Raw genomic sequence first — 27,609 nt, forward strand, 5'->3', positions numbered from 1 at the left:
AGTTCATTTTCCCCAAGACTGACTCAGTTTCTATCTTATTGTTTTACATATCGGATCTACAACAGCTGACTTCTAAAATTCCTTTTAAGTTGTGTTCTCAATGTTGAAAATGGCTTTCTTTAGAAGATTCTTAAGCAAGAATCTTCTGGATTTCTGTTCAAGAGTCTTTGGAACCACCTTAATCAGGAATCGAGGTAACTTACCCAAAAGTGCTGCCATCAGCCAAGGTGAGGGTTCTCAGCAATAAGGTAAGTGATGATACCACCTGCTCGAGAGGGCGTTCTCCTCCTCAAGTTAGAAGGAGCCCAACAGGGTTGTTAATTAACACTCATTATCTGAATCCAAATAAAAAGCCGATTCCCCAGCATCACTGCGGATCCAAGTACAGATCCGTTAATCCTATGTTGTCGCTATGGAAATTCAGAAGCCTTGGCATGAACACAATTTGTGGCCGGCTACCGACTGATAGCCAAAATCATTTTTTTTATACTTAAAAACTGATTAAAAGTCTAACGATGGATCCTTCCCGCCCACTCCATGCTTGGGGATGTGAGGGTCTGCTCAGGGGTACTGACACATCTGAAAGCCCCTGGATGAGGCCTTCCTTCTCTGTCAGGCAAAAACAAGGTTCACCCTTTCAGGTGATGCTTTGAAGTGCAGGTGCTCATTAAACTGTCTTTGATACGAGAATGTTTTATGAGTTAAAATGAAACCCTGCACCAACCAAACTTAGAGAGTTTTCTCAATCAAAACTGAATGCCTAACAAACAAGCAGAAATATTCCTGACAACTGCGAAGTCTGTCTAAAAGAAGCCAAGAGAACTCTCGTAGCTTTTAAATGGCACCTCCAGAATGCACTGCAGGAACTAAGCAGGTGGCAAGCTTAGTTCGGGACGCAGAGGCTTCAATTTCCTCAACCATTAAATTGATGTTCAAATTAATTTTCTCTCGCTTCCTGGCTCTCCTGTCCAATTACATGTTTCCATAATATTAAAAATCCCATCGCTTCTACTGCCCCAAATTACATTTCCTTACAGAACAACTTTTAACTAACACACCAAAGTCAAGAGTTTCAGGGCTCATTGGCAGCCCATGTATTTCTAACTGAAGCCAGGCTCGTAACTGGAAGGGTGAAGGGCAAAGGGAAGTGCAATCTGAGGATAAAGGTAACCAAGAAGGCAGAGGAAGAGCCCATGAACCCTTAGCACCGACAAGCAGTAAACCATATGGGGCCAGATGCCGTCCCACCCACATGCACAGCGAGGCTGTTGGTTCCAGGGCCATGTGCGCTTGCACAAGAGGTACATGTGGTTCACGGGGGCGAGAGCATCTGGGCTTTCAGACACCTCTCTGCTCGGCAGCAGTAAACAATAATAATTATTATTGGCACCAAGAGGAAGATCATGCTGAATAAACTAATGTAAGATAAGAAGTCAAGTTCTAATTCCGGTCCCGCTTTCTCCTCCAAAGAATGTGTAGCTAGGATAGGATATATAGGACATGTCCTCAGTGTAGCCTCCTGAAAAAGCTGGCTCAGGGAGCATTCCCATTGGGGTGGCCTCCTGTGGTCATGGGAGAAGCAAGGACGTAAAATAAGGTGTTGCTCAAGTTCAGGCTCTGACAAAAACTAGATGTATAACTCAGTCCAAGCCATCATGTTCCCCCTTCAGGAAAATGGGAAGTTGAAATAGATGCCTGTTGGCAATGGGGTGCATGGGTTAACGGGCTTTGTATGGGGCACGTGCCCAGAATTTGCCCTAAATGGTAAGGGGCACTAAACACGCAAAGACAATTTTCAATCAAGAAAGAAGTCCAACCCGTATCTCAAACTACATTAGTGTTTAGAATGTTTTTGATGTTTTCAAGTTGATCCTGCTATTTTTGGTAATGGACAAAGTGCAGTTCACACAGCAGTTATGTATTATACGAGAGAGTGGGGGCCCTTCTAAGACTTTGGGGTCACAGAGAGACCTCTCGGGCCTTAAGCCGTCCCCAGGGCATTCCTATGTTGGGGCAGCAACAACAGGTCCCCTCATGAGGGTCCACATGGTGAGGCACTTGGTCCCTAGGCACTGATCACGTCTAACCAGCGTAATAGTACTTGGTTTTGTTATTTATGGGTAAGGAATTTTTTTAAATATTAAAATACATTGGTAATTGTCATTTCCCATTTTCCAGACCAAAACATATTGGAGGGAGGGGAGGTGGGAATGAGGTAAAGCTGGATAGGAAGGACACACCTAGCTCTCGGGTGCTGCAGTAAAGTGAAAAGGGCCACAGCCATAGATGTGTTTCTAACATGACACCTTACAGAGTTCCCTACTAGTGACAGACACACAATCAATTAAAATTAGGTGACTTCTAACGTCAGGAGGAACATGCTAAAGAGGATCCACTTCTCTTGCGTTCCCTTCCGAGAACACAAGATATTAGATTTTTATGGGATCCAAGAGACCGTGGAGCACCATTTTTCCTAATATAAACAAAAATCCAACATGCAAAGGTTATTTGCAATCAGGAAATACAACAAGCCTGTGTCTCAAAATAGTAAATGACCTGAGGTAGGGCAATAGACACACCAAGAGTCACATACCCACACAGGTAAGCACAGAAAGGGGGTCTTACTGATGATGACTCATTCATGGGAGGTCAGAAGGGTTAAATGACTTGCTCAGGCTCCCATAATAAAATAATGGCAGATTCAGCCTAGAACCCAGATCTACTGAAACAAGTCTGCTGTGTGTTCTACCAACTCAATCATTGCCTTGTTAAAAACGAAAATCCCATAGAATAAATATTAATGCAGTATATGCATATATAATTTTGGGCCCCAGCACAGTACAAAAGGCAAATATAAATTAAAAATGATACAAATTGAGCCCATCCAAAACTAATAATAATACCACAGTAACTGGGTGAATATGAAATTTCTTGGCTGAGCCCCAGACAAGCAAACAAGAGACCCTTGAGACCATGCTGGAAGGACTCAGTAAAGCTGAGATGGCTGAAGACAGTCTGATTCACCAGCAGCCAGTATCCTCCCAAACAAATCACACTGATAGGTTTGGCAAGACCACAGGGGAAGCCTGGTGGAGACATGGGACAAATTCATACACACCCAAGGGGTAATGTGTGTACCCTAGACAAAGACAGGGACTCCCCCAATTATGAAAGTCCTACTCCGAGAGTCCCAAGAAATTAAAATGTCTCTATCGATGCTGCAAAATACCATCATTTTCACTTGGACACAAATGTTCGTTGCAACATCATTCATAATAGGCAAAAGGTAAAATAACCCAGGTGTCCGTCAACAGATGAATGAACAGAATGCCGTATGTCCGCGCAATGGGATATTACTCACCCATTAAAAGGAATGAAGTTCTGATACATCCTACAACATAAATGAACCTTGAAGAACATCATGCCAAATCAGGAAGTCATACACAAAAGGACCACTGTGGCATGATTCCAGTTACATGAAATATCTAGAATAGGCAAATTTGCAGAGGCAAAAAGGAAATCAAAGGTTACCAGATGCTAAGGGGAAGGTGAATGGGGGTGGGGGAATGGGGAGTTATTTCTAAATGGTTAACAGGGTTTCTTTTTGGGGAGAGGAACAAGCTTGGGACATAGTGGTGATCACTGTACAATATTGTGAATGTAGTTAATGTCACTGAACCGCATGGTTAAAAATAGTTAAATGGGCAAATTCTATGTCATATATATTTTACCAAAATTTTATTTTTTAATTCAAAAGAAAAAAAAGCCCATATTATTTTCAATCTTTGACTAGGGTACATGCAGCTTTCCAAAATACTGCTGCTTAAAACAAAAGTAATTAAAACTTGAATCTAAGCCCATAAACCAAGCTTTAAAATGTGCCATTCTCCCTGTCACGCCATCGTGATGTTAATCACGCCCCTAAAAGAGCGATTTTCTCTGATTGTAAGGGATAAAATGGGATTGTCTAGCCTATCAAATTAAATCTTCTGCAATTATGAAGATAGAACAAGGCACACTATTCACATCAAGAGCTTTCACAGCGTGCCAGGTGTCATACCTGTACAGAACATCTCTCGCTGTGGATCCACTTCCACCAACCCATCCCAATCCCCAATTTCAAAGCAGATCAGGAAACCAGAAAGGGTTGGATCTGAGTTCAGAACCAGTGGGGGAAAGAAATCAAATTCGAATTACCAAGTGAAAATATGAAGTGGCAGGAATTTTTAACAGACCACATTTTACACATAGCAGACCTGGACTGGCTAGGAATTCCTTGGCTAGTCAAAAGCCTATATAGTCTTCGTAAAGCCTCAGTACCTCATCCATAAAATGGGTTATAAGAGTATTTTGCTTGTGCGGCTACGTGAGGATGAATCACTAACATTCCCTGAGAACTTAACTCTGGGAAAAACAAGGGACTGGGAGCTGCTCATACGTTTTTGTACCTTATCCTCATGACAACGACAAAGTACTATTACTAGGCCCATTTTACAGATAGAGAAACTGAGGCACGGAAGGTTACAGGAACTGCCCGAAGCCACTTAACAAATAAGAGTCAGGTCTGAACTACTAACCTGGTCCCTCTAAGGCTGTGACCCGAGACCACCCCACCTCATTGCCACATTTGGCCTATAGTCATCATCGTCATTGACCTGGGCACACACATATTCATCACATTTGTTTTTGTTATTATTATTATTATCACCCTTAGCATTTGCAGGTTCTGGACTCACAAAGTCAGAGATCTGAGTCTGGTACGTGAAGCCTGCACTTACTCACTGCACTCATTCCCATCTCAAGGCCCAACGTATGTTAGGATTTGTCATGAAGCTCTTGGAAGGTAAGCATCACTCCGTGTGAAAAAGATGACTGAACGAGATGAGCAAATCCAATTGGGTAACAGGCAAAGAATATGCATAACGCATGTGTAGGAAACGCGTAACTGTATTCACCGGGCCCTTTTGCAGAACCAAGGTCTCCTGCAAGAGGCAAGTTCAGGCTCTGGACTGAGAAAATTAACCACTGGGTGGAAATTTTATACTAACCTATTCAGAATGTTAGTTCACAATCAAAAGAAATACATAATGAACAGAATCTTGCCCAAGCTCAACCAGCTCCAGCTCTCCCAGACTACCCAGTAAAACACAGTCGGTGACTCACAGGATGACATACTGCTGTTGGCACAGACCCAAGAGTTATCCATGTCTACCGGTGGGTAGACTCACGTAAACAGGCTGACAGAGACTTCATCAGATCACCTGAAACAGCCTTCCCCTCCCAGCTGACTGGTTTCTGAGACAAGGAATTTCCCAGCATTGGATGCTATGATGCCAGCCCCCCAGGTGAGAATCCTTGCTGAGGGCTAGCGAGAACCAAGATAAGCCATCTCTGACTTTTACTTTCCTTGGCTTCACACACTCAGTAAACTTACACACCTTGCTCAGGCTCAGGGAAATGATTCAGACCTCTTGCTCCTCCCCAAAGCCCTATACCCTGAGAGCTTTTGTTCTCTTCTCTGGCCACAGATGAACCCAGCCCATTAAAGAATGGCCCATTAATCCCTCACACTCATAACTTTCCATTGGCAAAAATGAGTCAGGTCGGTTGGATGTGAAGTCAGCAGCCTCTAAAGAACACTGAGCCAGACGGTTCCCTCCGCTAAAAAGCGAAATATAGCTAATAATGAGCTGCTTTATTTCCAAAGTCTCATAGACACATATTAGCACACATATAGATGCTATTGACTTACTCAGATTCAATAACCAAAAACAACATTCTGGCCTGTGGCATTCGCGCAGTTTTTTGTTTTCATAAGGACACAGTGCCAACTCATTCTATTTGCTCCTGTGGCCACCTGCCTTTGTTCTAAGTATACACGTGACCTTAGATTTGAGTTCTTTGTTCAAGGTCATCAGTGAGGTCCTCCTAGCCACTCCCCCCAACCCTCCAAAATCACCTCTCTCCCTGGCACACTTCCTTTCTCACTCTCCTGCTTTATTTTTTCCTCCTTTATACACCCACTAACTATTTTCTTATTTTACTATTTTCCTTGTTTATTGTTTCCCCAACTCGAATGTAAGCCCTGACAAGGGCAGGGACTTTGATCCATTTTACTTCCAATTCTATTCGAATACTTAGAAGAGTCCTTGGCACATGGTAAAGTCTCAACAAATATTTGCTGACTTAAGTTGAATACACCCTTGTGATGATAGCCAAAGCCAGAAGCATGATCAAAACCACCCAGGCCTGAGAGCTCTCCTTAAACTATGGAAGCAAAGTCCTCTGCCACTTCTTTTTGAACCCCAAATAAGAAGAAAAATAGGGAACAAGGAGGAATATACATTTACAAATAACATACATTTATAATGTGTAAATATATATTTATTCCAATAAGGTAAAAATACTCGAGCTTGTCTACTTATATCATAAATCACTAAGAATTGTCAAGACACTGCATGCTACATCTCCGAAATACATAGGGCTGTCAACAAAAACTGGGAAGATACCAAATTCCCCTCTATATTATCAACCTCATCAATTCCAACCTCAGCTCACCACCTGTCATCTATCCAGACCCCAATCCCAACAATCCCTCCACCTTCCAAAGGCCCTCACAGCCTCGCTGTCTCCCAGTCCTCCTTGGTCTATCATTAAATTTCCTTATTTAACTTCCTGCCCCTCTATGACTTGCTCACATCTGTTCAGCAAAGACACCAACCTTGTTAAATCCAACAAACTGCCTAGTTTGCACCTGCACTCAGATGATTGACTATGGCTAGGGAAAAACAAAACAAAACAACAACTCACTGGTCTTACTTTAAAGTCAGGACCGCCAATATCAAGTGCGCCCTTGAAATTGGCAATCTCACGCCACAGTTCCCAGTCCATTAACTCACCCACTCACAACTTCCACATGTTCTCTTTCTCTCTCAGCGTCTCTCCCCATCTTTTTTCTCAACTGATGATCTCGTTCTATTTCTCAGAGAAAACTGAAGCAATCAGATAGGACGACCACGACCTCCAAGACTATATATATATTCAACAACAAGCATCTATCTATAACCTGCCCTCTACTTTCCTGCCCGTGACCAGAGAAAACAATTCATATTCTGTCTAAAACCAATCCCTCCGCCTGTGACTAGACCCGGTGCATCGAATCCTCCCCCTGCCTCATCACCCAGCTCAAAGACAATATTCCAGCTACTTCCCTCTCTCAACTCCTCCTCATCAAATTCCCTTGCTCTACTGGAGCATTCTCATAGGTTTGAAAACGTGCTTTTTTTCCTCTCTAAATCTAAATCACTTCTCAACACCTCCACTGCTGCCACTACAATCTGAGCCACCATCCTCTCTCTACTGGACTACAGCAAAGCCTCCTCATGAGTCTCCTTGTTTTGACACTTGCCTCTTTACAGTCCACTCTCAACCCAGGAGCCAGAAAGATCCTTTTTAAAATGTGCAAATCATAGCTCATCACTTCTCTGCTCAGTTCAGGGATGAAACCCAAACTCCTTGGAGGGGACTCTTGCCTCATCATGACCTCTCTGACCTCACCTTCCACAAGGGGAGAGAGACCCTTGCTCGTGTTACTTTCGCCATGATGTTCCTTGATGTTCCCTAAACTTCCAGACACACTCCTCTTTCTGGAACATTCCAGGCATGCGTGCAATTAGCTAATTCATTTACACACTTTAAGTCTTCAATCAAATTCATTCTCATTACTGTACCCTAAGTAGCCCCACTCTTCCCCAACAACTTCGCCTCTCCCCAAAGCACCCTTATTTTTCATTTTTTAAGTATCACCATCTTCTAACACATTATGGCATTGAATGAAATATTAATAACTAATTAATTACAATATACAAGTGTTTATTATTTCATGGTAATTCCCAAAAACAAGGTTCTTTGTCGCTCATTCACTGAAACATCCCAACTACCTAGGACAGTGCCTTACCCATAGTATAACCTAAAAGAACATTTATCGAGTGAATAAATAGTATTTCCTTTGTATAACACTAATGGAAAAAATGAAGTATAGAGAGGAAAAAAAAAATATGACAAATAGAGAAGGGAAGGTAAGAGACATAGGGAATACAGTGAAAGGGTCAAAAATCCAGGGAGGCGGGGGGAGAGAAAATTGAGCAGAAGAGACACAGGCTGGAAATCTCCCAAAATGCACAAAAGATATGAATCCACAGATTCAAGATAGAGAGAAAAATCGTACAAGCAGCAAGAGGAATAAGACTGACGGCCTATAAAGAGGCATCTACTAGGCTGATAGCTGACTTCTCAAGAGAAGCAACAGAAGCCAGAAGCTGATAGGCTGCTGTCCTCAAGTGTTGGAGGACAATGACTACCAACCTAGAATTCTATATCAAGTAGAAATAAAGACCACTTGAGAGAGATAAATAATAACGTCTTAGGAGGTTGAAAATAATATAAAAGAAAAAAGATATACTATAACGATATACTATAAACCAGTAGGGGGTGGGAGTAAAAGGAGTTAAAATATTCTAATGCCCTGGTATCATCTGGGAAAGATAAAAGTACCCATTTAAGACGTTGTAAACTAAGGTAACTGTGAGTCGAGTCGAAAGAGATTTTATTTAAATAGGACAGACATTTAAGGCAAATAACCAATAATTCTGATTATGTTCAGGCTAAAAACTTACTTATTTGCTTACTTGCTTGTTTGATTTAAAATAAATAAGAAAATGAAAGACAAGCCACACTGGAAGACAATATTTGCAACTTATACAGCCAACAAAGGGATATTATCCGGAATATGTTAAAAAGGAACACGCATAGACACACACAACGAATCAATAAGAAAAAGACCAACTACCAATTAGAAAAATGACAAGTGATTTGAACAGGCAGTCCACAAAAGAGGATATTCCCAATGGCCAATAAACTTACGGATAGGAACTTAACCTTATTGATTAACAAGAAAATGTAAATTAAAACCAGGAAATCCATTTATCACCAGAATAGCTAGAATTAAAATGAGTGATAATACCCACATTTCCCAGGAGACAACAGATCTCCTTTATACTCCAGTGAAGAGTGTAACTGGGTAGGCTACCTCACATCTTAAAGAGAAAGAATCAGCAATTCCACAACTCGAGATATACCCCAAGAAATGCACGCACATGTGTGCTGGGGAAGATGTCTCAAAAAGTTCTTTGCAGCACTATTCAGAATAGCCACAATGGAACTACCCAGCTGCCGCTCAGCAATAGAACGGCTGCATCAGTTACAGTCTCTTCAGATGATGACACCGTGAAATAAGGGAAATAGATGAACTACAGCTACACATAAGAGAAAGGAATCTCATTTCTTAAAAAGGTGAGAAGATGAAACCAGACCTAGAACACTAAATAATGATTCTACCCATATAAGCGTCAACAACAAGCAAAAGTAATACAGTGCTCAGAGATACATACTCAAGTAACAAAACTGTGAAGAAAAACAGAAACATAATTCCATAGAAGTCAAGTCCAGTTGTTATCCTCAGAAGGTGGGGGGAAACTATGATGAAGGATGGGGGTGTCTTCTGGGAGGCTGGGACTGTTCCATCTCTTGAGCTGGTGATGACTACACCACCCATCATGCTGTACGTTCAAGTTTTGTGTACTATTCTGGATATGTGGCACACTCCACAAATTAAGACAAGTTGATAAAATCCACACGAAAACTAAATATCTTGGAGAAAAACATTTCCCACCAAATATCAATCCACTCTCCCCAAATAAGAAAGCGTCTTAATTTGACCTATAGATATAAAGACCAAATATAAGTAGCACTGCTTCAGAAAATCTCTGAAAAGTTCAATGAATAAGTTAAAGGCACAAAAGATAACATACTTGTTTTAAAGGAGATACTTAGTTCATGAAGGAATTCTCCTCTAACCATTAAATTAATAGAAGGTGACACGGTTATAGATTCAAGTGACTCTTCTTTAAGGAATATTGTCAGAAAGATGATTAGATAGATAGATAGATAGATAGATAGATAGATAGATAGATAGATAGATGATAGGCAGACAGACAGAGATAATAGATATACTTACATACATCATACATAGATGGACAGACAGAGATATAATAGATATACTTACATACATCATACATAGATGGTGATGATGATAGATGATAGGTATAGATACATACATACATAATACATACATATATAGATGATGATAGATAGATAGATGTATTTATGTATGTATACCTTTAATCACACACACACATATACATACACGCACACATACATGTATGTATACATGGATGGTCCGGCATAAGAATATACCCTTTGCCATGACTTTACTTAAAAATGAAGGAAAGATTTAAGAGTGGCCTAAGCGTACCCACCCTCTTCTCCGCTTCCTCTCTGGTGTCACTAGACTGGATGAGGTATGGACCTGATGCTTACAACCCAGGGGCACCAGAAAGGAAGTGGGAAGGATATGGTAGTCAGCCCCCAAAACGAGCCCAAAGATTCCAGCCATCCACTCAACATCGTTTGCCTTTCTTCTCACAATGAATCATGATCCATTATCCTTGAATATGCTACATTTTTATTTTTATAGAAATGCCCATCTATCACCTCTTGGGATAATAAGAACTCTCTTCCCTGCCCTGTGAGGCAGTTGATTGCTTTATCTTCCAATTAGTTTCCATCCTATAGAATAAGAACATTAAGTTCTCTGATGTCTTTTTTGCCTAGGATTGGTCTTGGGACCATTCCCTTCCTCTTTTATTAGTTACTAACTTACTCTACACGGTATCTCCACACTTTCTTCTTCCACCATCCCCAGCCACAAAGATGGGCACAAAGGCTGGGATAATTATTGAACTTCAAGCCCCTGGACAGAGTGATTGGTACAGAGGTGGGTTAATGATCTATAGTAGCCAATCAGAGAACTTCTGTGGGAATATTTTTCAAACTAAGGATGTTAGCCTAGAGCTGCAGGCGCCATGTCACTGCTAGATTCGAGCTAGGCTGAGAAAAACAAATCTGATACAGGGAAAAACAGATGAAAGACAGAGAAAGAGAGATCTGATTGGGCTGACTTCCCTGGGTCTGGTCGTCCCCAAGTCCAGCTTTATCCTGTTCCCTTCAGGGGCCAAAACTCTGGCCTTAAATCAACTTGAGTTTCTCACCTTTGCAGCCCAAAGTTCTACCTTATAGGGCTTAGATTTATTTCCCCCGCGTTTTTTTTTTCTGGTTTTATTGTTAACGTTGCTGTTTTGTTGGGAAAAGAAGCAAAGAGTCGCTCTGTGATCCAGACAGAGCACACCTTCATACCACCTGTCCGTGAAAAAAATATTTCGTGAGTCTCTAAGCTTTCTCTTTTTATTTCTTTTAAAACTTTATGTATCTGCTCCTAATTCCTTCTTTCTTTCTTTAATCCTTGTTTTTCCCTTTTCCAAATAGTGAATGAGCAAATGGTGAATGCCTCAGAGTTTTCTCTCTTCTGTGAGAATGCTGGCCATCCCCTGCCCCCCACCCCCCAATTAAGAACCAAAAATGGCGCAGTGGCTGGAGATGCTTCTGCAGTGTCCAAATTATGATCTTTGAGCTCTTCCAAAAGACAGCTCTCTGGTTTTGAGGAAACTTCACGCTTGGGGTAACCAAAGGAAGCGCCACTGAAACCACACAACATACAATGAAACCACAGGAGGGGTAAAAAAAAAAAAAGCCTCTTCCTGTGTATTCTCTGAAACATTTCATTTTGCTTAAAGAGAGATCACTGGTGTTCAATTTCAAGAGAGAAACACTGTGGGGAAATGTGTAGAGCAAAACAGCTCCATGACAACACGGCGAATATTCGAGGCTGCAGAACTCATTTGCATTGACTTCATACATCTCTGCATTATCTTGATAATAAACATACATAATTTCAGCATTTTACAGGAAGGTAAAATGCAGTCACAGTTGCACCAGGCTTATAACTCCAAGATGAGCTTCACAGTATCTCTAGTTCTTGGAGATAGGTTAGAGATCCCAGCACGGTATTGTTTTACATTCCTCTGGGCCACAAAAAATAAAAAGTATCCCAGGTGGAGTAAATTTGTTAAGCAAAGAGCCCTTTAGAATAAAAGTGCCTATAGAGAGCTCTCTTACAGAGTAATGAATGGAGCTCCATCTCTCAGTCGAAAAGTGTGGTCAGATGAGAAGCCCTTCAAAACAGCCTCTGCTGAATACCCACCCTCACACTCAAGCCTCTGCAGGGGAGCTGATGAATGGCCTGACCGTGGGCTTTGCATCCAGCAACTGGAGTGACTGTTGGGAAGCAGAGGCAGCTACGTTTGAGAGTGGGTTGGTGGAACTGAGAAAATACTAGAACGTCAGCCATGGATGAAGAGATCAATGAAGCGCAACCTACGGGAATTACTGGTAAGAGTTCTCTGTATTCTCTATAACCAAATCCTAGTGCAGCTGACGCCATGATGGATGGATGAGGGATGGATGGATGAGGGATGGAGGGATAGATGGACAGACAGACGGATGGACAGATGGAATGAGAAGAGAATAGTGACAGTTACAACAAAGCGGATATGTGTTGATGGAGGGGAGAAAACAGAGGACAGGCAGACCGCACCACAATGTGGAGTAATAGCACAGTCCAGAGCAGGCAACTCTTTCCTGTGAAACATCAGAGAGTAAATATTTTAGGCTTCGTAGGCATTACAATTGAACTGTGTTCCCCCAAATTCATATGTTGAAGTGCCCAGCCCTAGCACCTCAGAATGTGACTCTTTTTGAAGACGGGGTCTTTAAAGAAGTAAGTAAAAATGAGAGGATGTGGATGGGCCCCACCCAGTATGACTGGTGTCCTTATAAAAGACGAGATTAGGACACAGATGTGTGAAGACACAGAAAATGGTCATCTACAACCCAAGGAGAGAGGCCTTAGAAAAAATGAACCTTGTCAACATCTTGCCCTCAGACTTCTACCCTCCAGCATTGTGATGAAATAAATTTATATTGTTTAAGCCACCCAGTCAGTGCTTATGACGGCCCAGCAGACTAACAGCAGGCAATACAGTCTCTGCAGCAACCACTCCAGACTCAACTCAGTCGTTATAATGTAAAAGCAACAGTCGCAATATGTAAACAATGTGGCTTTGTTCCAATAAAGGTTTATTCTTGGACATTGAAATCTGAATTTCATACAATTTTCATATGTTATGATTTATTATTCTTCTTTTGATTTTTTCCTAACCATTAAACAATGAAAAATATAAGGGCCTTACAAAAACAAGAAGTGAGCAGAATGTGGCCCTCAGGCCATAGTTTGAGGATCCAGATCCAGTCTCCAAACACTCAAGACAGTGAACAGAAGAGAAAAATCTCTCCAGCAGATCCCAACACAACGGGCTTTTCTCTACTCTGTGCTCCACATATACTCCCCCTCCCGCCTTTATCACACATTATCCTGAAGCTGGATTTTGCCCCTTGTCAGAAGCAACTCTAAGTTTGTCACACTAAGAAAGACAGAAAGCCACTGGGAAGACAGTTCTTCCCATGGCCTCATAGATGTTACTTAACGTATGTACGTCCTGAATTAAAGGAAACATGCTCCTCTGTTAGTAAAGAACGAAAACATGTCATCCTTGACCCGAGTTTGGGGGTCAATGTGCAATGAACACACTAGAGCGGCACCTTTGCTTCCTTTCTCAGCCTTCCATGCAGGCCACCCATCAGGAGAAAGTTCAATGTCATCCTCACGATGAGCATTGTGTAGCTAGCTATACCCTGTATACAGCCTTCCTTGACAATATTTGTACATTCTTCAGGAAGAGAGAGAGGCTAGTAAAAAAGATGATGCTTCTGCGAAACTAGATTTGCAAAGGCAGAACAGTCATTATATTGAATTTAGGCCAAATAATAATCAAAATCGGAAAATGGTTTTTTTGTGTGCTTCTATTTATGACAATAACATTTCTAAGGTTAAAAATATAGATGATGCTTAGAGACTATTTTAAATACGTCACTGGAAATCTTGAACAGAAGTGTGCCAGGAAGCAAATCTGTATCCCAAGGGAATACAAAGACGCTCATGAGAACCTGCATGGAAATGACTCAGGACTTCGGATTTGGAGGCACCCCAAAATATGGCTCCAGAGACCCAACTGTATTCCAAGGCAAGAAGGCAGGTAGGCAGGTGAGGAGGAAATAGAGAAGAAAAAAGGAAGGAAGAGACAAACTGTGTAACTCAGGCTGGTTCAGCGTTCGCCCCACCCCTCTTCCGCCCTGGTCCTTACAAAGAGACTTGACGGAATTTGGGGGTAATAAGTACCACAAACAGCAAATGGAGCACAGAATGCTGACTGACATCACTCTTCCAACTTCTAGGTCTGTCAGTAACCGCTAGATGTGAAATCAAGTTGCACTAAGTTCCGAGTCAACAGAATGCAACTGGACGCACAGGCAGACAGATCAAAAGAACATTTTCCAACTCGCTAGCTATCCATTTTAAATGTATTCTTTTTCTTTGTGAAGAAATCTCCATAGCAACTAAACCTGAATACCTTGGTAATCAACCTTAGCTTAACCCGCCCAATGAATTTGGCAAGCACGGTTTCTTCTTTCGAAAGGCATAGCACCCATCACGAAAATCTGACCAGCCTCTGGCCTTCTTCCTGGGGCCAGGGCACAGAGAACCAGGAGACATCACTTGTTTCTCAACAGAGGTGGCAACGTTCCATTTCTTCACAGTTTTAGTAACTCCATCATTTGTCACACGGCAGCTGTAGATCAGCTCATTGTTCACATTATTTATACATCTCTCCTTGTGTGTGGGTATTTTCTGCATCCTCATGGGCCACTATATTTTACTCCAAATGACATCATTTGTCCTCTCTAAACTGCTTCTTGGACCACAAAGGAAGTCCTAAAGAATGCCAGATGCTAATTAATTTCCAATGAATCAATGTGCTGAAATCTAAAAATCACCTTCCCGTAAATGTCCACGGGAGGCTCACCTCGGTATTAGCAGACACTTCATGCAAAGATTTGTATTAAAAGAATTAATTTAAAAACACTTTCTCTGAATTCGAACTTAGTTATTTACATTACATTAAAGGGACTTGAACCAACCTGACGGTAAGCTGGCAAAAAAAATTCATCAATAATTTTAACCTCGTGGAAGAGTTTAAGGAAAAACATTTAAGACTGATATTAATAGCTCCTTACTTTGTTTCTTAGGCTTCATTCCTAAAAAACCTTTACTATTTCAAAATAATTCATTTTAAGCTTTCCAAATAACCTTTCCTAAAAATCCATGTGAACTGTTTCTGCAATTTGTTACTGTTTGTAGCTCAACAAATTACTCATTTGAGCTAAGCCATAGATATGCCATTTTTCATTAGAGTGCCACAGTGTGCCTTGATCTCAAATCCAAAATATTCCAATCCAAAATGATTCTGTAGGCTTCCTATCTGCTGCCAGGAGTTCGAAAAGCTAAAAATAGGAACCAAGTTTTCGCATCACAAGGCAGCACAGAGCATTTCAGGAAAGCACATAGGCTTCAAATAGATCCATGAACGGATCCCAAAAGCCAGCCTGAGGCTGATGAGTCCTTAGATCTGATCATCCCCACGATACTTTTATTATTTGTAAAGGCAAAAGGACATTAGATACACACTTATTAATATCATATTACCAGGAGAAAAAAAAACTTGTAAAATAGGGACTTGTAAACTATGCAGGAGGAAAAAAATAAAGCAAAACTACTAAAATACAAATATCTAGACTCTTCTATACCATAAAACTAAAGATACTAAATCAGTGTGTAAATTTCAGACAAATTTATAGGGGTTCAATTGGCAAAATCCAGAATATGAGAAACTGCAGGTCAAAGACTTAAGTCTCTTCAACAAGTAAAGTAAAAAGTAAAAAAAAAAGAGAGAGAACCTATTGATCATATGGGACTTAAGACACATATCCACTGTTGCAACGTATGGGTGTTACTTGGATCATGGTTCAAAAAGATAAGTTGTTAAAAAAAAATACAAGACATGAGGGTAAATTTGAAACTGACTGGATATTTGGAAATATTAAGGAGTTATAGTCAAAAAGGATTTTTGTGTTCTTACCTTTTTCCAACATACACTGATATACTTACAGATGACATGATACAATGACCGAGATCTGCATCAAAACCATCCAGGATGGGTGTGTGTGTGTGTGTGTGTGTGTTGACTGTAGATGAAAGCAGATTGGCCATGGAATGATAATCTTTGAACCCAGGTAATGAGTACAGAAGAGTTGTATGGGGGTATATTACACTATTTTCTCCACTTATAAATGCTTGAAATTGTCCATAATAGATAGGCTCTTAAAAAACTAGCACGTGTGAGAAATACTTTGGTCTGTACATGCAGAAAATGCCTCCCGGTGGCCTGAAGACAGATTTTGTTTGGATTGCGGGGCTGTTTTTTTTCAATGTGTTTTTTTTTTTTTCCTTTTCGATCCAACATTTAAAACTAAGAAGACTTCACATAAAATCTGGATTTCCAGCTTCTTCTGAAATATACAAAAATTTGGCAATTCCTGACCACAGCAACGAGCCCTGGAGTACGGCCTGCCACCACCCTTTGTCACCCTGGAATTCACTGACTGATACAGCCTCCTGGTCTGTGATCATCCGAGTTTGGCCCCCCGTGAGCAGAGCTCTTGAGAGCAGCAGCACTGTGCCAACACAAGGGCCCGTCTCCAGAATTAACATGCTTCTCTATCAGCCCAAACCGCTGGAGATTTGTTTTCTAACCAGTAACCAACAGTTCCTGACAACAACTTCAATACAAGTGCTTGGAGAGTTTTAGTTTATATTACACAAAACAATGATTGGAAACATATGGATAGTCAAGACGCTGCAAAAGAGAAGTCTGGAGTTATTGTAGTTGACTTGGCTTGGGCCTTCTGGCCGGCTCCGCTGACTTTCCTTATCATTCAGCAGCAGGACTGGTTCCTGTCTTGCTGCACAGACTCCCAGAATGCAAGACAGGAAAGGCAGCTGAGAGTTTGTTTAGTTCCTAACTTCCCCCTCATTTTGCAGCTGAGGGTCAGGCCAACGGAGGTTGAGTAATTCGCCCCACCATTTTCCAAGGGGTCATTAGAAGAAGGGATGGAAATGAAAAGGTAATATAAGAAGGAGTATTAATAGCCCCCCCACACACACACCCCAGTTACTGGACGACGATTTGTTCCTGCCTGTTTTCAGTCCCTTCAAAATACTTTCCAGCATGACAATGGAACAAGTACAACATTTTCGTAGAAAAAAAGGTAGGCTTTAAACCTTGAATAGAACCAGAGGTTGAACCACTTGGGTTCTGACATTCCTGGTTAGCTGGCCACTCGATGTGGAAAGACTCTGCTAACAGGATCTCCCAGCACCTGAGCAACCTCGTTCCTCACTCAGAGTTAGCTGCTTTCTCATCAGGGAACAAGACAAATAATGCCAGTCCTTCCAACTCCTTGGATCCTCTGGAGACTCTTTCACATCCTAGGTTCTCGTCAGAGCTCTCAGATTCATTCACTCCGTAAACCCAGCTTCGCCAAGCTATATCACAGAAAGTCCTCAAGGTCATGCAGTGACCACCATATTTTCAGATCCAGCCTTCTGAGAGCTTAGGTTCTTCCTAAAGTAAGCTTAGCCATTTAACAACACACTACTCTTGAAATTAATTTAACTGCAGACAAGTCAAAACAAGAAAACTTAAAACAACTCATGTGATATATGAGATATGACTGTGGCACATAAGTAATGCTCCAGCTCTCCAACGGGGAGCTCTTTCATCCTCCAGTGACACTCCATAACCTGGCACACCTCGTTCACATTCTTATAACTTCCAACATGACTAAAGTCAGCAATTCTTTTCTCCCATTAAAAATGTAGGGAAGCATAAGCCGGTTTAGTCATCCAAGGTTTAAAGGCACCACAGCAACCCCTGGCTGAGGTTCCTTAGCTTTCTTGGCATCTGGACTTGAAGAATACCTTCAGGACCAATTGTCAATGGTTGTATTATATTAGTCTGATAAATGCATCGGTTATGACTCATCCTTTGCTCGCCACTACTATAAGTTGAAAATTTTTTAACTGAATTTCCAGTATGAAATATGGAGGCTTAGGGGACTTAAGGGAGCATCTATGGCCAACATCTGCTCAGCCAGACCTTGAGAACCACTGAGAGCTATGTATGGGAGAACAAGCATGGAAATCAGTCTGCCAAGACAGGACAAAGTTAAACAGGGACAGGAGCCACAGAGATGAAGAGAAGGGATGAAGGGAAGTGAAGAGGAGGAGAGGGTCCTGAGAAACTAGGTGGCTAACGATGCCACAAACCAACATGACATAAAGATGCCAGCCGACCTTTATTTTAATCATATAGTAAATATTTCTTGAGCATCTAACATGGGACAGGTACCGTGCAAAATGCTGATACGATAGGAAGAATGGAATAAGGAGGAAATATAGAAAGAAAAGAAGAATGGAGTTAGGAAATGTTTTTGTTTTTTTTGAAAGGGAGAAGTATAAATGAAAATCGTAAACTCATTCGGAGAGAAGCTAAGTTTGAGGGGAAGTCTAATGGGCAGAAGGAACTTAGGATAATTCAAGAAAATGATCAGATTGAGACATTCATCTGTATAAATATACTTACTTCTTCCCATCTTTTAAAATAAAAATCTATTCTTTGGCCCTACAACCCAACGCAGTCATTGCCCACCCCATGCCCCCTGAAAGGCACAGTCTTAGAATTAACAGCTCCCTCTAGATGCTTCTTCACTTCTCACTCATGCATCATTTTAACCAAGGTCACCAGACCACCACCACCCAGCAGTCACTCTGAAAGGTCTTCGCCCACACCTGAAACCATCAGCCATGCCCTTCTTCCAGGAAAGCCTCTTCCCTTGAATTCTGTATCCATGACAGAAAATTCTGTGTGAGCTTCAGGCCCAATTTAACCAGTGCTTGGCACTGTGAAGAACACCAGCACGGGGTGAAGAATGAGTTCCCTCCAAGTGGCATGGCGAGTATGCAATGGGTAGGGTTGGCTCCCACAGATCATACACTGGGTGCGGGTAAGAAGATGGGAAATGAACACTGAGTAGACAATCAAAAAACGTCTACTACAGGGTCTAAGGTTTCTCTCCTACAGCTGTGACAATTCCTTCTCAAACTCCCCTTAGCTCTCCTTCTTTGTGCACTGTGTACAGCTGTGGACACAGAATATTCTCTATGCATACATCCAAATGGCCACTGGAGTTTTCTTCTTTTACCAAAATGATTATCATCTGGGGAACGTTTCTAAGTTCACACATACGCTCCATACCTCAAAACCAACAACTCTGATATACCCCCAAAACTGATCGAACTCAAGGTAGAAGACCGAGATGGACAAGAACCGGGGTCTGTGGATCTGGAAGCCCTCGAGGACATTCCGATCCAGTTCTGCATGTCCCACCCATCACTCTATCTCTGTTAAGAAGCCCATTTTGTCAAAGCACCACTGGGCAGGAAGGAAAACATCGAGTTCTAAGCAGGGAGAAATTTTTTCTCAAAGTAATATGGGACATGATTTAAATCCTAGGATTTATTTATTCAACTTCTGATACCAAAACTACAACCAGCCAACTGATAATTCTGAAATATGTTTATAAAAGAAAAACAAATATTCATTATTCCTCCGACCTTTAAATATATTTATGTGTCCTCCCCCAGAACACATACACACACACATACAAAGAAGATTAAAACTCCATTTTCAACCATTAAAAATGATGCTTGGCCTAAGTTTAAGTGGTATGGGGGAGTATGAAGAAATTTAGCAAGAAATGCCAGAGAAAGGGCAAAATTTCTCATCTTTAGAAAACCATGGTCTATACTTTATAACCAATGTGTCAGATGTTTTAGTTTTTGACCTAGAACCAGAATTCAGTTTTCTCACAAGCAGAGAAATGTGCCCACATTTGAACTCTTAATTTTGGTGCTTGATTCTTTATATTCTTTACTACTAAATGATACTCGAGAAGCATCCAGTTTGTAGTTGAATTTAAACATTACAGATAATAAAACATCAGAAAGTCAATGTTTAACAGAAAAAATGAATTGAGATTACCAACAACGTACTAAAAATCACACACATATCATCATCATCTATATCTGGGTAATTCAGGTATTTGTGTGCAGAAATTATATATATATATATTGTATGTGTATGTATATGTGTATATCTCCACTATACATTTATATAGTCAAAGAATTAAGAATGGGAAAAATCCATAGTATGAACACGACTTTTATTGATGGATAAATAGGCAATTATCTGCCTTTCTTCATATTTTGGGTTTGTTTTTTTTTTTTCAAACTTTCCACCATGATCACTCATTGATATAAAAGGAAAAAGTAACTTTCCTTTTATCCCATATATAAACATTTAGATTTTTACGACGTGCATTTATCACCTTATATCAAAAAAGCCAGTTGCACACACCCTCGGGCACCAAAATAACCCATACAGTAAAAAAAGAAAAGAAAATAGAAAGAAAAGGAGAGAAAAATTCAGCTTCTTTTCTAAATTAAAGCTGTTTACTAAGGAAAAAGAAAACAAAATCTTTTTATATCAATATTACTACCTATACTCTTCAAGTCGTTCAGCTTTATAATTTTTTATTTGGGTTTTTTAGCTCTCCTCTTCTCTATTTCCTTAAATGTAGAGCTTCATCAACCCAGCATACATGGACGTGCACACTTACCCATGCCTGCCAACACACGCGCACGCACGCGTGCACGCATACCACCCGTAACACATGCATCTAAGTCTCTGACCATAACAGCAATCACCAAAAAAATGATTCTCCCCAAACCACCGATGCTCTCTCGGGATTCTGGGCTTCCTCTCCTGTACATGGGGTAACCAAGCCTCCAGTGGCATCCACTACTCTATTTCGTTTTTTTTCACGGGAAAGGCTGTGTTGTGTTTAAAGCAAACTCTTGATTATGCACACCAACGAAGGTGAATGCTGGAGCAGATACGTGTTTGGCACTGACTGCATTTTGCTTAGACTACCATCAAAATTAGTTTGTGTTTCCCCAAACACACATGCAGCACAGAGAAGATACAAGAACTGGATGGATTTCTGGGTGATGGACACACTGGCCGAAATGGAAAACAGGCCTCAGGTAACACAAAAAGAGAACGTTCCATGTTCGTAACCCCGAGAGCTATTTGTTTAAAAATAAATTTATGTCCAAATGTGTGCGCACCCATCTCTCACACAACTCCCATCTACATACTACATATCGACGTGGCCCGATTATCATGCCTAAATGCTGCACCATGCGCCATGATCAAATGGCATTAAAAGTGCAAAGGAACTAAGGAACACCTTCTGTATCTGTAATACCCCAGCTGAATGGTAAGTAATAGAGCTCCGATCCAGGAAGCACAAAATTTTGGCAACTCCTTCTCCTGTTTCCTAAAGTTGGAAAAAAAAATTTAATGTAGATATAAAAGATGGCTTTTTGTACCTCTTCTGTACGCCAGCGCTTCCGAGGGCAGAAGGAAGCAGGCTTGTCTCCCCTGTTTTTTCCCCCCACTAAGTTCAGCTGCTACCCACAGTGGGGTTTCCTTTTAACCGTTTTGATTCTGCTCCTCTGACTACTCCACCTACTCAAAGTTTTCCTTATAATGCTGCTCAGGGAGCAAGTCCTCAAGTGCTGAGCTGCCCTGATGAACAAATAGTGAGTAGGACCAGGACATGAAGCTCCCTTAGCCCATGAATGGGTTCATTCAATTCTAATAACCATACAGTGTTTTCTGACATGAACTGCTTCAAGTCCTACCTTTCCTGTTCCACACATATACAGAATTCTCTTTTTTGTTTGTTTGTTTGTTTGTTTTCCTCAAACTCTGTGTAGGACATGACATTCTGCTTTTTATACATTATGAAACAGTTTCTGCCTGCCATCCTGGGCTGCTGAGGTTATTCAGAGTTTGTACTGAACGTCCTACAGGTCTCCCACTCAGATATGATATCTAATTTCATAAACTGTCAGTAGGGCTAATTTAGGAACAAGAAAAAAGTAATTAAAGGCTGCAGAGGAAAGAAGAACGGCATAGATTAGCAAATACAAGAGAGGCCGAGCGGGCCAGGGAATCCAGAATTCTAATGGCCTCTGAACTGGCACAATCCCCAGACTGATACATCGCTGCCAATGGTGTCTAGGAAGCATTCCGTACCTTTATTTAAAAAAAAAAAAAAAAAGACAACTTCCTTAAAAAACACACACACATACACACGCAAAAAATGTTCTATGGTTTCTCTTACTTACTGAGTCTTAGGTAACAGAGAAACTATATTCTCACATAAAAAGTGAGTGCTCCGTGTAAGTTATCATGCCACTTATTCTAAGGTACTGAGCCATTTGTAGTGTAAACTATAAACATTCTCCCAGTTATGTTCATTAATTAACATTCTTTTAGAATGTCTGACCAGCTTCCAGTCCAGCCTACATGTATCTCACGCTTTCCCAAAGACAGTTCACTTTTTCACCCTCAAGACTTTCAAACCGTTTTATTCTCATATTTAGTTGGCTTCCTCTGGTTCCTGAAGTTCATCCTTCTCCCACAACATGCTTTCAGCCATACAATTTGACCAAGAAATTAACATTAATAATGAATAATTTCTGTTCCCAAAACACTATGCTGTGCCCTTAGCCAAAGAATCACCCAAGGCTGGACTTTAGGCAAGTTATATACAACTCTGAACTTGGCTCCAAATAGATAATAATAAAGGAGATGAGAAAACGTCAACACCAGCATATGTATGACTCGCTTCGGTAAAAATACATAGACAAAACCTATATTTAAAAGTCAGTTACGTCTACGGCCATGCAACCCTGAATGTGCTCGATCTCGTCTGATCTCGGAAGCTAAGCAGGGTCAGGCCTGATTAGTACTTAGATGGGAGACCACCTAGGAAGACCAGGTGCTGTAGGCGTGTTAAAAAAAAAAAAAAAAAAGTTGGTTACATGAGAACAGATGCATGCTCAACATCATTAGCCATTAGGGAAATGAAAATCAAACCATAATAAGATACATCTTCACACCCACTCAAGTGACTATAATCAAAAGACAGACAACAGCAAGTATTGGCAAGGACATAAAGAAATCGGAACCCTCATACGCCACTGGTGGAATGTAAAATGGTACGGCCGTTTTGGAAAACACTCTGGCAGTTCCTAAAAACAGTAAACCTTAAAGTTACCATATGATCTAGCAATTTCATGCCTAGGTAAATGATAACATATGTCCACACAAAAGTTTGTACATGAATGTGTCGTGGCAGCATTGTTTGTAATAGCCAAAGTGTGTAGAAATAACCCAAATGTCCATTAACTGATGAATGGATAAATAAAATATAATATACCCATATGACATAGTATTACTTTGCAATAAAAAGAAATGAAGTGCTGATACAGACCATGCCATAGACGAAACTTGAAAATATATGTTAAGTGAAAGAAGCCAGTCACAAAAGACCATATATTGTATGGTTCCATTTATATCAAATGTCCGGAACAGGCAAATATGGAGACAAAATAGGTTAATGGTTGCCTGGGGATGGGGACACGATGAGGAGAGTTGGAGGAAAATGAGGAGTGACTGGTAATGGATACGGAGTTTCTTTTGTTCTAAAAACGATTGTAGGATGGTTATAAAACTCTGAACGTACTAAACACTATTGAAGCATCCACTTTAAATGGATGAATTGTATGGTATGTGAGTAATAGCTCACTAGAGTTCTTTAAAGAAAAGTTCCATTAGAAGATAATCAATCCCACTACTAGTCATGATAAAAAGAAAAGGAATGTACTTGGTATCCTAGTTTTTCTAGTTCATTAAAATGTCGGTCAAAATCCTAAAATGAACACATATACAACTTTCATAAAGCAGCTGTACATTTAATTCAATACAACTTGCATTACACCAGATAGTTAAAACTGGGGCTTTGGAATCAGAACTAGGTTTGAATCCCAACCCCGCCACTCACAAGTTGAATGACCTTGGATGCCCCAGTGAACTTCTCTAATCCTCAGTTTCCCTATATATAAAATGAGAAAAATAATAGTGCCTCTCCCACTGGGTTGTTGTGAAAATAAAGAAAATAACTCTTATAAACTGATAAGCAAGTGCCTGGCACAGAGCAGCACTCCAATACTAACTTTATAAATATACAGATACAATCATACATAAAACTAACAGCAAAACCAACAAGTGCTTATGTGCGATATATCGAACCTTTTGAGAGAACACAGAAAATGCAGGTCCCTTCTTCAATTATAATGCCAACCAGTGAAATAAAACACTATGTTAATCAATAAGTGTGATACACCACGTAAATAGATTTGTGTAGAAAGAGATACTTAAACTGAGTCAGGTGGAAATTCCCGAATTAAGAAAATGAAAAGGGAGAAAGAATGGAACAAAATGATAAGCAGCTCTCATAGGCAACGCTTTAGCTAGCTCTTATGCAAACACCAGAAACCCATGAGGCTTGAAGTCTCAGCCCTCGTCAGTGCATTGTGTAGCTCTATGAAAAACCACAAGGAAACATGGAAAACACCGCCTAAAATCACAGGGGACACAAAGCATGACTATGTGGGCTCACACCCTATTCAGTACCAACCTAAGGGCAGGAAGAAATGAACAGCAGGAAGATTATTTTGACAAGGTCACACTGGCAAGTCAAACACATAAAGTCTCCAATCTCAACATTTCTGACCACTAGCTATCAGACTTCGTTGTATCTCATTAAAGGCATTAAAGAATAAATTATTATGGACAGAGCTTGACAACCTCTTAGCAAGTCTTTGGTTTGTTTTTTCTCCAAAGACGAACTAACGCCAATAACACTGTTGGCTAAGGGTAGACAGTAAGAGGGATGGAGCGCACTGATGAGACCAAGTTGAACTATCCAGGATCTTTCTTTTCATACTATATAAAACTATTTCTTTTAAAAAGATTGTCAGTCAATTGGTGATATGTGAAATGAGATAATAAAGGTCAAGGTCTTTCCAGATGGTTTCACTGATGAAGTCTACAAACCTTTAAAGAACTTATGCCAACCCATCACAAACTCTTACAAAAAACTAAAAATGAAGAAATACTTCCAAACTCATTTTATGAGGCCAGAATTACCCTAATACCAAAGACAGACCAAGACTCTACAGGCAAAGAAAATTATAGGCCAAGATCTTTGATGAAATAGATGTAAAATCCTCAACAAAATACTAGCAAAGCAAATTCAATAGCACATTAAAAGGATTATAAAACATGATCGAATAAGATTTATCACTGGGATGTGAGGATAGTTCAATATTTGTAAATCAATAAATGTGATACACCACATAAATAGAAGGAAGGGGGGAAAAAATCATCTCAATGGATGCAGAAAAAGAATTTGACAAAATTCAACATCCTTTCAGGATAAAAACTCTCAATAATTTAGGTATACAAGGGTTTGTGACAAGCCCACAGCTAACATCATTCTCAATGGTGAAAAACTGAGTTTTTTGTTTAAGACCGGGAGCAAGACAAGGATGTCCACCCTCACCACGTCCATTCAACATATTATGATAAGTCCTAGCCAGAGCTGGTAGGAAAGAAAAGAAATAAATAAATAGTATCCATATTGGAAAGGAAGAAGTTAAATTGTCTCTGTTTATAGATGACATGATCTTATATATAGAAAACCTTAAAGACTCCTAGAAAATTGTTATAACTACAAAGTGAATTAGGTAAAGTTACATGTTAAAAAATAAACGTACAAAACTCAGTTGCATTTCTATACACTAACACCAACTATTCAAAAAAGGAATTAAGAAAACAATTTCATTTACAATAGCATAAAAATGAATAAGATAGTTAGGAATAAATTTACCAAGTAGGTGAAAGAACTGTATGCTGAAAACTAGAAAACATTGATGGGATTAAAGAAAAAATGAAGGAAAAGATAACCTATGTTTATGGATGAGCAGAATTAATAGTTAAAATGTTCCATATTACCCAGAGTGATCTACAGATTGGATGCAATCTCTTTCAAAATTCCAATGGCATTTTTCACATAAATAGAAAAAAGAAATCTAAAATTTATGTACAACCACGGAAGACCCCGAACAGCCAAAGCAATCTTGAGCGAGAAGAACAAAACTGGAGGCATCTTACTTCCTGATTTCAAAATACATCACAAAGCTACAGTAATCAAAACATTATGGTATGGCCATAAAAACAGACATAGAGACCAATGGAACAGAATAGAGAGCCCTGAAATAAACCCCACGCACAGTCAATTAATTTCTGACAAACGGGCCAACAATATACAGTGGAGAAAGGATACTCTCTTCAACACAGCAGTCCCAATTATCCACAGGGGATACATTCCAAGACCACCCGTAGATTACTGGAACCATGGATAGTATCCTATATATACTGTGTTTTTTCCTATACATAAGTACCTACGATAAGGTTTAATTTATAAATCAGACACAGTAAGAGATTAACATTAAGTAACAATAATAGAGAACAACTGTAATGATACACTGTAAGAAGAGGTATATGAATATGGCATTATTAAATAAAATAATGAACATGAGCACCGCGCTACTGCGATAGTCAGTCTGATAACCAAGAAGCTTACAAAGAGACTAACGGGAGGAGCATATACAGCGTGGAGATGCTGGACAAAGGGATGATTCACGTGCCAGATGAGATGGAGGGAGATTTCATCACGCTACTCAGAAAGGCACGCAGTTTAAACTTCATGAATTGCTTATTTCCGAAATGTTCCATTTAATATTTTCAGACTGTGGTTGACCGTAGGTAACTGAAACAGCAGAAAGCAAAACCGTGGATAAGAGGGTGACTACTGGGATTGGTTTGGGAAAACTGAATATCCATATACAGAAGAATAAAACTGAACCTCTATCTCATACCATATATAAAAATCAACGCAAAACAGATTAAAGAGTTCAACATAAGACCTGAAACTGTAAAACTAATAGGAGAAAACATAGGACAAAAGCTTCTTGACATTGGTCTAGGAAATGACGTTTTTTTTTTTTTTAATTGACACGGGCAACAAAGAAAAAATAAACATATAGGAAAACATCAAGCTAAAAGCATCTGCACAGCAAAGAAATGATCAACAGGGTCAAGAGACAACCTAGAGAATGGAAAAGAATATGTGAAAATCATACATCTGGTAAGACGTTAATATCCGAAAAGAAACTCAAACAACTACTTTGCAAAAAAAAAAAAAAAAAAAAGAAAACCCGATTAAAAAATGGGCAAAGGACCTGAACAGGTGTTCTCCAAAGAAGACATATATAGGGCCAACAGGTATATGAAACAATGCTCAACATCACTAATTATCAGGAAAATGAAAATCAAAACCACAATGATACCATCTTACATCTGTCAGAAAGGCTTTATCAAAACAACAAATGACAAGTGTTGGCAAGGATATGGAGAAAAGGGCACCCTTGGGGCAAAGGACCTGAACAGGTGTTCTCCAAAGAAGACATATATAGGG

At 40.1% G+C, this 27,609-nt stretch overlaps 1 protein-coding gene and 1 non-coding gene across 2 annotated transcripts in view; one reads left to right on the forward strand and one right to left on the reverse strand.

Moving 5' to 3' along the window:
• The window catches only part of TIAM1 (T cell lymphoma invasion and metastasis 1), a 327,269-nt gene that overhangs the window by 177,590 nt on the left and 122,070 nt on the right, over positions 1 to 27,609 (reverse strand).
• Positions 22,898 to 23,016, forward strand: LOC112476940. The gene has a single exon (XR_003045256.1). It is a non-coding gene; the product is annotated as a 5S ribosomal RNA (ribosomal RNA).

The sequence above is a fragment of the Pteropus alecto genome, unplaced genomic scaffold (genome assembly GCF_000325575.1).
Source record: "Pteropus alecto unplaced genomic scaffold, ASM32557v1 scaffold81, whole genome shotgun sequence".
Taxonomy (NCBI): Eukaryota; Metazoa; Chordata; class Mammalia; order Chiroptera; family Pteropodidae; genus Pteropus; species Pteropus alecto.